This window comes from Pinus tabuliformis, chromosome 5_1 (genome assembly GCF_031772625.1).
Source record: "Pinus tabuliformis cultivar Carrire ecotype Pingquan chromosome 5_1, CPIR1, whole genome shotgun sequence".
Classification (NCBI taxonomy): Eukaryota; Viridiplantae; Streptophyta; class Pinopsida; order Pinales; family Pinaceae; genus Pinus; species Pinus tabuliformis.
The window spans coordinates 408,390,953-408,405,249 of NC_142305.1; the positions used below are offsets into that span (position 1 = coordinate 408,390,953).

General features: G+C 36.3%; 1 pseudogene; it reads left to right on the forward strand.

Annotated features, from left to right (window-relative positions):
* LOC149165214 (uncharacterized) overlaps positions 1–14,297 on the forward strand; it is a 158,742-nt pseudogene that overhangs the window by 143,069 nt on the left and 1,376 nt on the right.

The window sequence follows — 14,297 nt, forward strand, 5'->3', positions numbered from 1 at the left end:
TATTGCCTCATGTTGGATAAGTGGAAGAACTTCAGCAAGCCACAATTCCTCAATGCATCAACTGTACCCTAGTCGTGTAAAGCAATCATGTCCTCTTCCTCATGTTCACATTCACACCATGTGACAGCCATCTTGATCCAACAAAAATCTGAAATGTAAACAAAGGATGAGTTAGGATGCAGATTTGAGCAAGAACAAGAAAAAATATGATGAAAAATCACGATGTAAAGATGCCCTTCTGTGCCCATCGCATCCTGCCTTTGAGCAAGGTGGGATGGATATTGACTGGCAAGTTAGCAGCTCAATATGAATCGCATCTTTCGATACTGGCTAGGTGCGATGATTGGGGAACGATATCTTCAAACCCCAAGGGCCCAAAGATGTGAAAAAACTTGTTCAGAATCAAGGAAAGATGGAATGGAAATGAAGAGCTGAGGGTTAGATCCTACCTGAGCAAGAACAAGAAAAAATATGATGAAAAATCACGATGTAAAGACGCCCTTCTGTGCCCATCGCACCCTGCCTTTGAGCAAGGTGGGATGGATATTGACTGGCAAGTTGGCAGCTCAGTATGAATCGCATCTTTCGATACTGGCTAGGTGCGATGATTGGGGAACGATATCTGCAAACCCCAAGGGCCCAGAGATGTGAAAAAACTTGTTCAGAATCAAGGAAAGATGGAATGGAAATGAAGAGCTCAGGGTTAGCTCCTACCTGGTCCTGACGGCACAGAGAATAGTCCACCGGATCTCCCGAAACCGTCTGGTGAAATTTGAGGGGGAAAACCACTCGAGAGCTCCAAAATCCCAAATTTGAAATGAAATGATGAAATTGAAAGATAAAACTACTTTTTATGTTTACTATTCATGTACTTCGAGTAAAATGTTAGTTTTAGTTCATTTTTCGTACATATATATGTATTTCTAATCAATTTGATGGAGTGATTGAGTAGGTTGAATGACTGACAAAACAATATGATGTGCTAAACAGTGAATTGAACATATTTGACCACCAATTCAAGCATAATTTTGTCATTTAAAGCTTGTGTAAAAGTGAAATTGACAAGGAACATACTTCCCCCATGGTTCAAGCTCATTTAAAAATGAACCCACCTAGAGTAATTAACCTTTGCGATTTCCATGCTATCAGCCTTTTGAGCCTTGGTTGTGTATCTCTCATCACTTTCATTCTTTTGGCTGATCATATGCTTCCACTTTGTTGTTTACCATTTTTGAGGAACATCTGCAATGAGTGGTCCTATTAGCCAACCTCTTCCCAGAAACGACCATGTTTTGAGAAGTTCCAAGCTTACCTAGAACTAGTTGCTACCATAGACACCACTCATTCCTAAAAAACGAGTCTCCTTTAAAATCTTTTCAGACTCGTTAAATATGAAAATATTTTCCAGCAATTGGCCTTTCCAGCTCGTTAAAGTGATTGGAAGTGCCATCCCTCCTATAAATTTTAATATTTTTCGAACCCGGGGGATTGTCTCATGAAAAATTTCGAGTGCTTGTCTTTTTCTGCTTGTTAAAGTGATCAGAAAGGTCATCCCTTTTCTATTATTATATACATTTTTGGACTTAAGGGATTATTCTACAAAAAGGAACTACTCGAGTTTCCTTTTTGTCCCTTTCAAAACTCTCTAAACATGAAAATGACCAAGTTATCCTTGTCATTAAACTCATTAAAACAATAGCGACAAACTTGTCCACCTAGACAAGAGCGAGTTTCACTGTCACTAGACTCGTTAAAACATAGAAACAGGTTTGCTCGAAGGAAAAATTATAGAACAAGCATATGTTATCCTCATCAAGCTTGACAAAAATAAAGAGGTACTGGTCAACAATGACTAGGGAAAAACAGAAAAAACATGAAAACTTTATGGTAGCAGGTCGCTCTTAAACATGGCACTTTCACTCCATCACCATTACTGAGTCGGGTTGGGTTATTTCGTTCACCGGTTATCACCATTGGTCTTTCACACCATCCATCTTTTGGGGTTAACGCTACCAATCCATCTCAGTGTTGCCGACATGTTCAAGAGAAGTCATTCAGTTGAGAAACCATAAACCCATTTGATTCCTCATCCACTACAATACCTTCAACCTTTATTTTTCATGACTGCCATTCCTAAACCTTGTGTTGTCAAATCATTTTCACCTCCAGAAATCATTTTCTTCATTTCTTGTCGTAGATGTGGGATACATTAAGGCCCTCCTATGATGGGTCACTTCTTGTTGACATCAGCTCATTATCTAATAAGTTTACTTAGAAACACCCCTTTCAGTGCTTTGAAGCTTGCATACCTCAATGGCAAGTTTCTCATTTCTGGCGACAGGTTGACATTAATGGCCTTCTACCGAAAGATTTTGTGTGGTGTTCAACATTAGATAATATATTCAAACCACATGAATTATACTGTAGTACCTTGAGGGTGATTATTATTATTGGTGATTCCTCTCGTGCCTGTTAATAGCTCACATTATTGGATGGTAATCAGGTGATGTCTTTCTATGTTCGACTTCAGAACATCTCTTCACACAGTTCGACTTGTACATCGGGTGAAGATTGAACGAGTTCGAAGGCCCTGGATCTAGTTTCATCCATCCAGGCTGCGATATATTCAGGGATATGAAGACAGCAAATGTACACAGAAGCTGCATAGGTGGTCTTCCGAGCTAAGGATGATGACTCTACATTTGAAGAATCACCAGTCTGCAACTATAGACAACTATCTGTTCTATGTACATGAAATGAATTTCTAATGTTGAGCATAGGAATGCATGCCTCAGCTAGATCATGATAATTATATTATGATGATGTATTGTGCTATATCTTATACAGGTCACCTTCCAATTTGAAACCTCGGATCCTCATGATAAAGCATTTCACCCGACATTAACATTTACGACTTCATGCTTTAGGGGGCAACTGGTATAGAAATATTTGGGCACTTCAACCCCAATCCTATATGTCAATAAACTAGGGCTCTTCAACCCCTAAAAGTTTTGTTTCATACCATAGAACATGGTCATCTGATTACATCATTCCCCAAAAGTTCCACCTAAGAAACCATCCAGAATTGGCCTAAAGTGGACCATACTAACCACTCCACTGTCAGGGTGTGATTCATACTGACATCTACACTAGCCAGGTGTGATGCATACTGATTAGGCCTTCTATAGGGTTTGATGGGCAAGGATGGACAAATTTCTAAGATAGTTTTCAAAGTGGATTCTCATGGGATCTTCTAGAAGCTTCTCCTATGACACTTGCCTCTTTGAATTCGCCCAGGGATGAGTAAGAGATCCAAGAAATCTCCAAGTGGAACCAAATGCAGGAAGTGGAATGACACTTATCAAAACCCTAGAGACGACTCACACCCTTGCACACATCTATAAATGGATCCCTCATCTAAGAGATCTAGGGGATGGAATATTGTGAATTGCAACGAAGTGTTGACAGTTTGTATTTGAGAAAGAGCATTGTATTGTTGGTGTGATATTGCTTTTTCATGAGGTGAAGAGGGATTGATGCTAGGAGGATGATGTTGGAGTCGAAAACTAGGTTGTAATTCTCCATTCTATTTAATAAATTTCTTCAAGTTTGCTTGCATATAATTGTGTACTTGTGAATGTTATTATTTATGAATGCCATTGTATGTTCATTATATTTCTGATTCCGTAATGATTATAATATAATAGATCAAGATGCTTTGACGATTCTTTGTTACTGTGTTTCTACAAGTACTCTCCAAGCAGGATAAGTACAGAGAGGAGTTGTAAGCTCTGTTAAGGGGGAGAGAGATCAAGCAAGGAGTTAAGTGGAAGATCCAAGTTGGTTCCTTTGTCTTTCACTTATCTATTATACGTAGAAGAAATCACGAATTGCTTTAAACTGTTGTCTTTATGATAGCTTCGAAACCTAGAGGGCTACTTGATAAAAAAGACACTAATTTTGAACCCATAAACACAAGGCCGGACCTGTTTGTAAAGGGTACACTCAACAATAAGGTATAGATTTAGAAGAAATTTTTGGACCTGTTGCTAGACTTGAAGCGATAAGGATGTTTCTTGCTCTTTCTAGCTTTCAGAAATTCAAAGTATACCAAATGAATGTAAAATATTTTTTCCTTAATGGACATTTAGAAGAAGAAGTTTATGTTGAAAAACTTGAAGGATTCATTCTTGGAAATGATGCAAAACTTTTATGCAGACTCCAGAAGGCTCTCTATGGTCTAAAATAGGCTCCAAGGGCCTATTATTACCATCTTGAAAAATATCTACATCAACAAGGTTTTTCAAAACGTTTAGTAGATATATCTATACACAAAGATTGACACTGATAAAATTGCTAAATATTGTTGTTTATGTTGATGATATCATATTCGATAGTAATGAAGAATCCATGAGTTAGAGTTTTGCTTCATTAATGAAGAAACAATTTGAAATGACCTTGATTGGTGAACTTACCTATTTTCTTGGTCTACAGGTTCAACAGAATAAATATGGTATTTTTCTTTCAGAAACCAAATATCTCAAACAGATCTTGAAAAGGTACGGCATGGAAGATTCTAAACCTGTATGTACCCCAATCATAACAGGATGCAGTCTCAGCTCAAATCAATAGCAGTACATCAACCAATATATAGATCCATGGTTGGAAGTCTGCTTTATCTAATAGGCACCCGACCTGATATCATGCATGCAGTAGGAATAGTTGGAAGATTCCAATCAAATCCAAAGCAATCACACCTTTAGGCAGTCAAAAGAATTTTCAAATATCTTAAAGGAACTCAGAACTTTGGTTTATTGTATCCTAGAGATATAGACCTCAGATGCAAGAAGTATTGATGACAGAAAAAGCACTAGTGGTGGCGCATTCTATATGGGTTCCAGGTTAATGTCTTGGTTCAGCAAGAAACAAAATTCAATTCCGCTATCTACAACTGAAGAAAAATATGTGGTTGTTGGATCTTGCTGCACACAACTACTTTGGATGATGCAAACCTTCCAAGAAATTCAGATCTCATGCATTCCACCCATCTCCATTCTATGTGATAATACAAGTCCCATCAGTATTTCAAAGAATCTATCCATGCACTCCAAGACCAAGCACATACCCATCAAATACCATTTTCTATGTGAAAAAATGCTTGAAAAAAAGGTCAAATTGGAGTATGTTCCCTGCAAAGAACAGGTTGCTGATATATTCACTAAAAAACTACCCAGAGAGACATTTGGATATCTCAAACAAAAGCTAGGATTAGTTGTTACATAATCACACTATTAAATCTTTTTTTTCATAAAAAGGCTATTATATGCGTGTTTCATGAAGCAGAGCCATGTACACATGCAGGTTTCTATGGGTAAAGGAGCATATATGTGTTTCAGACAAGAAAAATAGTGGGGAAAGGTCTGATATGGGTGCCCTGACTGATATTAATGATTAATGTCTATATGCTCTATTCATTAATTTTATCTCACTAACAAAGATGCCTTAATCATTGACCTATTAACAATGCACAGGTAACACAGGCTCAAGGGGAGCATTAGCCTTCACATACATTCAACATTGTTGGCATTATGGTTGCTATGTCCAACTATGGCTTCAGTCATGTAAAAGTCTAGGAAGTGATATGAGTCCTCTTGGACAAATGATGTAATTTTTATTGTTTCTATCATGTATAAACAATTAGGTATCTCCCCACTCGGTTGGGAGATGGATGTATGTATGAGCCATTGGTGATAGGAAGGTCATCCTCACATAAGTTGAGTTATAGAGTCATGTTATTCTTTTAGAAAATACTTTCTTTGCAGACTCTACTTGTACTCAAGGGGAGCATGACCAACATAATGTATGTCAAAGGGAGAAATTATCTTGGACCAACCTTTTCCCATGATATCAAAGGGTGAGAGTGACATGGTGTTGTTTTTGCCATCAAGTCCAAAGGGGGAGATTGTTGGCATTATGATACAGGTGTTGTCCTTGATGGAAACTCACTCAGATGAAAGATCAAAATGTAGCATGTCAACAACAAAGAATTACGGATGAGACTACAAAGAATGAAGAAAGAGAGGTATACACAGGTTCACCTTTGACCAAGCTGCATATACACGCAGGTTCCCTGAACCCAAGTAGCATATACGTACACACACACTTTCATAGAAGGAAAAGCGCATATATGTTGGAAAAGTGAGTTTTTGGTCCGAGGTATTTGGTCCAAGGTATTTTGATCCATGGTATTGGTCCAAGGTATTTGGTCTCAGTTGTTGACCCTAGGTATTTTTTCCAACGTATTGGTCCTAGGTGGTTTTGATCCATGGTATTGAGAAATCCCTAAAACTATATAAGGAGGAGAAGATCATTAGGCCAATGTGTGCAATCATTGAATATTTGATGAAGTGTGAGGTCTAGTATCTAGGTTATTGGCTTGTGGTGCTTTGCTTGATATGAACCAAGGATGAACCTTAGCGGTTGATGATGGTTAAGATCTAATCAGGATCTTAAGGCTTGAAATGAATTATCATTATATGGTTTGATCATGTGTAGTCTAGATCTGAATACTGATGCATGTGTTATTATGTAAATGTTATGATCTGGATGTAACTGAAGTATGGAATAGCTACAAAATTATGAACTAATATTTACAGATGTGTACGCTAGTTGGCTTTGATAAAAGCGCATTTACATGCTGCTTCAACACAGGGAAGTAGTGTATACCTTATGAAGTATGTTTCAGTTGTTTCTGTTTGCTATTGCAGAGCTCTAGGTTCTAATTTGGGTTCTGGTGACAGTGTTCTGAATGATCAGATTCAGGTTATGATGATTGAGTTTTAGTGTTTAGTTGATGCAGATGTACTTGATTATTGTATTGTAGTTATGATGTTGTTAATGGGTCCAGTATGAAAATTGAATGAAACGTGGCCTTCAGATTGTGGTATAGTGTTCCAGGAGTATCCAGCCTGAAAATTCATGAAATGTGGTCCTTGGAGGAGGAAAGAAGGTAATAGCCTTATGTAGGTCTCCACCTACATACTAGTAAACATATCTACTAGTACAAGAGCTAGGGGATTGTAGCTATCTTCCAGTAGAAGCTAGAGAACGAGAGAAGGTTGCAACCATTTGCAGGTGGGTGCCTATGTACTGGTATAAGTCTACACAAGTACAAGATTTTGAACAGATTTTCTTATTATTAGAAGAAGACAAAGACAACAAAAGTAGGTGGTTTTTACCCACATTGGGTTTCCACCTTATATGTTGGTGTTCATGTGTGTTGCTTATGTGTGATGGTTTATTCTACTTTTACTACACTGTCTAATAATCTCTGATATACTGGTTAAAGTTCAATACATGTTAAACTACCTAAATCAAAAGTTCTCTGCATATACACTGGTTTCTTTAAGTACAGTCATGCATACACACTAGTTCACTTAGTTGAGTAGCGTATATAAATCTATTTGGGAAATTAAATTATTGATATAATAATATTGATTCACCCCCCTCTTGGTATTATTTTCAACATCATGTATGTTCAATCATTTCTTTTCTGTACCTGCATTCAAACTTCAAACGATTTGGTTTTAAATACTTTATATTTCTTGTTTATTTGTTTGCTTGAATATATTTATTATTAGTCACGCCATCATTTACATCGGTCAACTAATGTGCCGGTGGTTGTATTGGAAATATGACTTCACGTGAGTTGGCCCATGCTCTTCTTATCTTAGGACTAGTGTTTTCTTTGTGTTTTATTTTCTTTCTAGCTTTTCTTCTTTCCTTTTCTTCTTGGTTTATTTGTTTTATGCACCCATAGGATTAGTTTCCCCATGAAATCGTGTTTGCACTCTTGAGACAAGGAGGGCGAGACAAAAGAGGACTTGTACAAATATGAACATTTGGTTATCGATCTATTCCCTCCCTGTATAAATATCATGTGTTTCTTTTAGTTGATGATACGCTAAGGGAAAATAAGTTCCTTTTAGAGTGAGTCTTGGTGAAATCACAACACTTGCACTTTTAACTAGTACTGCCTACACTAATCGATTTGTTATATTTGGTTAACCCTGTTCAACTTAGTCTAGTAGAGTAAGGCGAAGGGGAAAAACTTAATAAGTACTTTAGAGGTACATATAAACATCCTTATCTAAAGGGAAAACCTCTTATTTTCTTAATAAGTCGAGATCCCTCTTCTGCCTCATGAAATAAATAAGTGCCTATGCACAATTCTTTCAAAAAAGAAAAATGAAAATAAAATAAAGGCCAAAGAAGAGAAAGGCTTCCTGCACATAGGGGTGAAGCAAGTGAATCCGCCAGGGTACTGTCGAGGCTCACTCGAAGTAGATAAATTCTTGTGTTCCTGAAGTGACTCCGTTGGTGTACTGTCTAGGCTTGCTAGGAGTAGAAAAACACAAGAGATGAAACGAAAACTCTCAGTCTATATTAGTTGTGCATCAATATACCCTACATCCCCAATTGAAATAACTTAGTTGACCTGGCTTGGTACGTGTGTTTCTGATAAAGAGAATGGTAGGGACTACTCTTTAACTCAAGCTAGTGAAGAGGCCATGACAATCAAAGAATCGAACAATACCTCTAGAAGAGTTAGACTCACTTTACTCATGATAATGTCCATATAGAGAGCCTCCCTCCTAAAATAATGACAACTCATCTTACACTGACCCATGTAGTTGTGCTTTGATTGTGCTTTATATTTTACATTTGGGCTTGTATTTTCTTACTTTCTTTACTGTCTAACCAACAATATGATCTCATGACTTGGTTGCATCCTGCTTTGAGGGTTGTGTTAGAGAACTAAATAATCCTTGAGCGCAACCAACCTTCAGTCCATGAATTGCATAGTAAAAGTTAGTAGTGAGCATTCAACTCCAAAATTGCACAAAGAAAGCTGACAGCTTTCCCTCATCTCGGAAATTGCATAGAGCATGAGAGGCAACTCGAACCACTCAGCCCAGAAGTTACGCAAAATATTTTCCCTCATCAGTTGCCCAAAGCATGAGCTAGTGAGTTTTCTAGTTCTCCCAGGAACTGTGCAACCTCTCTAGGCATGCATGACATCTTTTTCCCAAAAAATGAAAAATGAAAAAAAAATGAAAAGAATCCCTAGAAAGTAGGGCTCTCTTTTTAGTATTTTAGAGGTGGTACATCAGTTATTTTTGGAAACTATTACCAAGTGTTAGTTTTTCCTAGATTTTTTGGCCTTCAAGTCATAAACCATAAATCAACCAAATATATTTAATGAACACCATGAGAGCTCATTTTCACATTCAATATTTGACCTCTGGCCTTCCTCAAGAGATCTAGGAACCTTCGGGATGGTCATAACTTTTCCGGGTAAGTCTTTCTTTTCTAGACATTTCTTGATTTTTGTGTCACTTTTGTTTGCTTGGCTTATGAGAGTGTTATTTTACCTATTTTGTTGAATGAAAATTGGTGTTTTTACTTTTTTTATCTTGTAGAAGTCATGTTTTAATTTTTGCATTGTCTTTCCCAAGTGTCGCATGCATGACCAAGTTTTTACATAAACGTTTGTCGCTGCAGCGACTCTCTCGACACGCTTCATTGTTCTTTAGTTTGATTTATTATTGCACTCATTTTATTTTCATGCATTATCGTTCACTCAAACCTACACCCATCCTCACTTCCACCTTCAGGTATTCTCATTTTCATCTTCCCAATGCGGAGATTTGGGCGTCATTCGCTCGAATATTTCTTCTCCCTAGGATGCAATGCACATTTCTAGTTCTCAAGGCTCCACCTCAGCTCTAGGAATTATGTAAAGGGTACTAAGCCCTACGTCAAACTGTGCACTACACAGTTCCAGGAGCTAGTCCTGAGCCTTGGCAACTGGGATTGCATAATGCTCATTCTCAGCAGGTATAAGCCTCACTTAAATTTGCATTGTGATGTTCCAATTAGTAAGACCTCCCCATTAGCATTTTGGATTATGTAATGTGTAGAACCAACTGGCAATCAATCAACCTCTAAGTGTGAGCATTATACAATTCTTCCCAACAGTTGCGTAGGATTTTGTTTGGTCTATTCTTGTAGTGATTTTTGTTTCATGCTAATATTTGCATGCCATGAGTGTCCTCCTTGTCTCCAAGTACAATAGTTTTTGAGAAGATATCCAAGAGTTACAGGTAAGATGAATTCCAAGAGAGGTGCATCAAATCATATTGTCAAGAGTAGCACTAGACAGGTAGTTGAGGAAGTGTGAGTGAATTTGCGAGTTTATGTAGATATTAAGCTTTTCATTATAAAGGGCATGAAGTTAAATAGAAGGAAATCAAGGATATCTTTGGAGGGGATTTCAAGGAAGATCTAGAGGATCAACAGGTGTAGGTCAATATTCACTGCTCAAGCTTACATAAGCTTGCATGTTCATACCAAAGTTGTACGTGTAAGCTAAACGGGTGACACTCGTGTCAGTGTACACTATTCCCTAGTAAAGAGTCATTAAGATATTATATTAGGTTAGTTCATCCTCTTCATTTTAGATGGATTGTAGCATCAAGAATGTGTGGACTATTAAGGACTTGCTTGAGTAGTCTAAACTCTAAAGTGGGAACATTGGTGTATATTTACACTAACCTCCTTGTAAACTAGGGAAGGGTAAAGATGTATGGTGTATTTCTTGATGATATGTTTTTGGATACCTACCTTGAATTTACATTTCTCAACTCTGATCTTGATACTCTAGCCCTAGTGCTAGTCACTTTTGATGATGGCCCACACTAACAGATGAGGATCTTAATGCACTAGGCCTATAACTACTCACTTTTGATGATGGCCTACACTAGTAGGTGAAGATCTCAACTTGATATAGGAATTAAGGGAGGAGAGCACATAAAAAATGACAATGGTGGTGATCTTGATGGTTTTGATTATGAAATATAGGAGCACAGGCTATAGCTTATGACTTTTCACTTTGATACCCTTCAATGAATCTATCCTATTTTGTATTGTATACTAACATTGGCCAATTTTGATGCTAACACTCTATCTGAGGGATGTGGGCAAGGTGCCCCTCCATGAGCCCATTCCCAGTTTGCTCTTTGCTCAGGAGATAGTCAGGAACATGCTCTTAAAATTACTCCCGATAGGGGAGGTATTTTTGGAGCAATCTCCCTTTTAAAAATTTCTCCCTGGTTTTGAGGGAGTGATTAGGGGAATTGCCTAATCTTTTTTGCAAAGAATTGTTTGCAGTAACATTCCAAATGCATTTTTGTTTTAAAGAAAGAAATAAGTTTTGTGTGCGGAAGCCTAAGGGTCAATCCTATGGCCCTAGAATTGATATCTGATTCATGGCTGTAGTGTTTATTTTCATCATTTGACATAAATTTTTAAAATTATCACGAAATGACTTAGTATGTTTGAGATTGGTTCCGACCCCATTATATTTCATATGGAGAAAGTAGAATTTTAGACATCATTCAAAATCTAGAACACTCATTAGTTCTTCAAGATTGGGAGTATTGCAATATTTCCATTGACTTTTTTCATGTATTAGGGCGTTGAACTCGAATTTAATCAAGAGCACCAATCCCTCTATGTACCTTCATGTTAATGACATAGGTTTTCGAACTCCTCTATCATGAACCTACTAAAAATGTACTCATCACTCAAACAAAATCTTGACTTTACTTGCTATGTTTTTTCTATCTTATGTTAATGTTTAGAGGGTGACATTAATGACAAATATCCCTATATAGATATAGAGGTAATGAAAAATATACCTCTACATATTAATTCCTAGAGGGTGATATTAATGGAAAAGATCGTAATTTTCCAACAAGACAAAAAAGTTGGAAATTTCTCGTGGCGGCAAGAGGCCCAAGCATGAGCAATAGATAATAGATTTACTAGTATTTTCTAGTTTCTAGTAGTTTTTATAACTATTGATGCTTTCATATTTATTAAAATATTTTGCTCAGACAATATATGACAATTTAAGTTTGAGGTTTGAATTTGGAAATTATAACTCATTGGCAATGAATTATGAATATGATGCTTCGTGAAAGTTGAAAGTTGTTTCATTTCATTTCATTTTATGACATTTCATTTCACGTTAGATATTATTTGAAGTAATGGTTACACTTAGCATACAAGTACAACTTTGGTGATCAATGATGACAAATTTTATATATTGAATTGTGAAATCTTTAAACTTTAAGATTGATGAATCATGAGACTCAATATGTTGTATGCTACTAACTTGTGGACATGGTTGATGAAGGTTATAACTTCTAGGTGATTGTTGTTATATGGTTCAATCTATGTTTTTTTTTATGTTTTTTTATATCTAATTCATCATTCTTCACGCTTTTGTTGACATATATGCATCAAAATATAAAAAATATAAGAAAAAAATATTGTATAAAAATTTGTTCCCCAAATTACTCCCAAACCAGGAGCTTCTGAAAATGTCACTCCCGCTCCCAGGTAACCTTGCTATGGCTCTAGAGTTGGTAACTTTTGATGTCAATCCACATTAGCATATGTAGATGTTAATTCACTAGTCTTACAGTTGTGCACTTTTCATGATGGCCCAAGTTAGTAGATGCATATCATCACTCGATATAGAGAAAGGGGAAGATAAAAACAACAATGGAAATGGTGGTGATCTTGATTTTTTTTATCATATGATGTAGGAGGATAGACTATAGCATATGGCACATCATTCATGAGATATTTCAATGAATCTATGCTATTTGTTATTGCCTTTTTGGAAATCATTTCTATGGTATCATTGTATTTATTTAATACATTTTTTGGCATTGAATGAAGAAGAATCATTTTGAATCTTGAGTTTTTTCCTGTTATTGTGTGTGTGAGATCTATAATTTATTGGCATTCTTATATCTGAATGATAAAATAATTTACATTTTATCTTAGTACTTCCTTTCTGTAATTTTAATGATCACACTTGCACACAAGTTGAATGGCCTTGACGCTTAAGAACATGTTCTTTGGAGTTCATAGGTTTGAATTTGGATGAGGGTAGGGTGTGTAGTGTGTACACCTCCATAGACAAAGCAGTCAAATTACTTCACAGAGGTGGTGCTTTTTCCCACAAACAAGGGGATATTATATGTCAACTTAGTGTTGGGTTGTGGACTTAGATTATTATTATACAATACTATATTCTCTTATATTATATCATTATTACATAAATTATTATTTTCTATTTGTCCTATTTTTTGGGGTCTCTGTGTGAGTAGTGGACACTCTAATCATCATGTCCCAGTTTTAGGTGACTTAGTTTGGTATATATATGCTAAAGTTCTTAGTTTTTGGTTTTGAAAATGCCTGTTTGATTGTTTTCCAATATTACTTTGTACTGGTTAGTACAACTAGAAATGAGAATAATACATGAGTTCATTGCTCAAATGTTTTCTTTATGGCTGATATGAATATGTTTGTAGGAAGTTATTACTACTTGTTTAATGATTGTTTTTATTAAACTTTTGCATTTTAGGTTGGGGTTGTTGAAAGAAAAGGGGGCCTTGTTGTGTTAGCAGAAAGATTCTATCATTCTATATTCAAGGACTCTTTCAAACATATTTTTGAGGTTGGAAATCAACCCCTTGGTATTTTGTTCAAGTAAGTACTAATGGAAATTTTGGTTGGATATCATATCATCTACTGTATATTTCTTGCTATCCTACATAGGCACACATCATTCTTTTTATAGGGACATTTTTCTCTAATGTTGACAATTTTCTCTTTTCCTTTCAATATCATTTTCAATAAGGGAAGATAGATTCTTATTACAAAGCTATTTCCCAACTTATTTTTCTTTTGGCCTCATGAACTTTGAAGTTTATCACCATAAGTTGTTCTCAATTCATTATGAGAAGCACAAAAATGATAACTCACATCTTGAACATGTCCAATTTTAAACCAAAATTGGAAATTATAAGTTTTCCTCAATAGACCTCAAAATAAATTTCGATTAATCCAAACCTTCTTACTCCAACTGATAGGAGGGATACCCTGCATATCTGTATATCTCATATTAGTTTCTCTTTCTCCCAAAGCCTGTATTGTAAATGGCCCCATATTTATTTTATTTCCGTGTTCTAACGGTTGACCCTTTATATGTAGTGTAACATCGTGTTGAATTGGGCATGTAGCTAGACTTGTAAGTGATGTTTTCTAATGATGCTTGTGTGTGTGGGGAAATGAGATTGAAAATACTTATCGAATGGAATGGAATATCATGAATTTAGTAGTGGTCGGAATCATAGAGGCCCATGGAGTGAAAGGGG